Genomic DNA, 643 nt, shown 5'->3' with positions numbered 1-643 from the left:
ACCATCCATTCATCCATCCATCCATCCATCCATCGTCCATCCATCCATCATCCATCCATCCATCCATCCATCCATCGTCCATCCATCCATCATCCATCCATCCATCCATCCATCCATCCATCCATCCATCCATCCATCCATGCTGATTTTAGCTGATTTTATCTTTTTGTAAGTTTTTCAGCTATCGTTCTGACCTTTTATTTCAAGTTTCTGAGGCTTCTTTCTGCTATTTTAAGCTTTTATGCTTCTTTCAGCTGCTCTCTGTTAATTTCAGCTGCTATCTGTGTTTTAGCCACCTTTTAGCTAATTTGAGCTCTTTTTCAATTAAATTAATCTTTTTGCGATCATTTCAGCTTCGTACTGCTAAATTCAGTAACACTTTGTTTCTTTGTTTTAATTTAAGCTATCCCAGCTACTTTTTAGCCTCGTTTCAGCTTTTATAACTATTCAGCTTAAATCTTTTCAGTATCAAACATTCACAGCATTTTCACAGGACATGCAAATTCTGTAGTTACAACTTACTTTTTATCTCATTACTATCAATACTGCTAACAACTCGAAGCATGCACAAACATTAAGTTGTTTGACTTAGATTTAACTGAGCTGATGTTTTATTTCACTTTTTTAACTTCTGTTCTGGCTT

Source organism: Austrofundulus limnaeus, unplaced genomic scaffold (assembly GCF_001266775.1).
Source record: "Austrofundulus limnaeus strain Quisiro unplaced genomic scaffold, Austrofundulus_limnaeus-1.0 Scaffold62, whole genome shotgun sequence".
NCBI classification, from domain to species: Eukaryota; Metazoa; Chordata; class Actinopteri; order Cyprinodontiformes; family Rivulidae; genus Austrofundulus; species Austrofundulus limnaeus.
Note: the sequence above shows the minus strand (reverse complement) of the source record.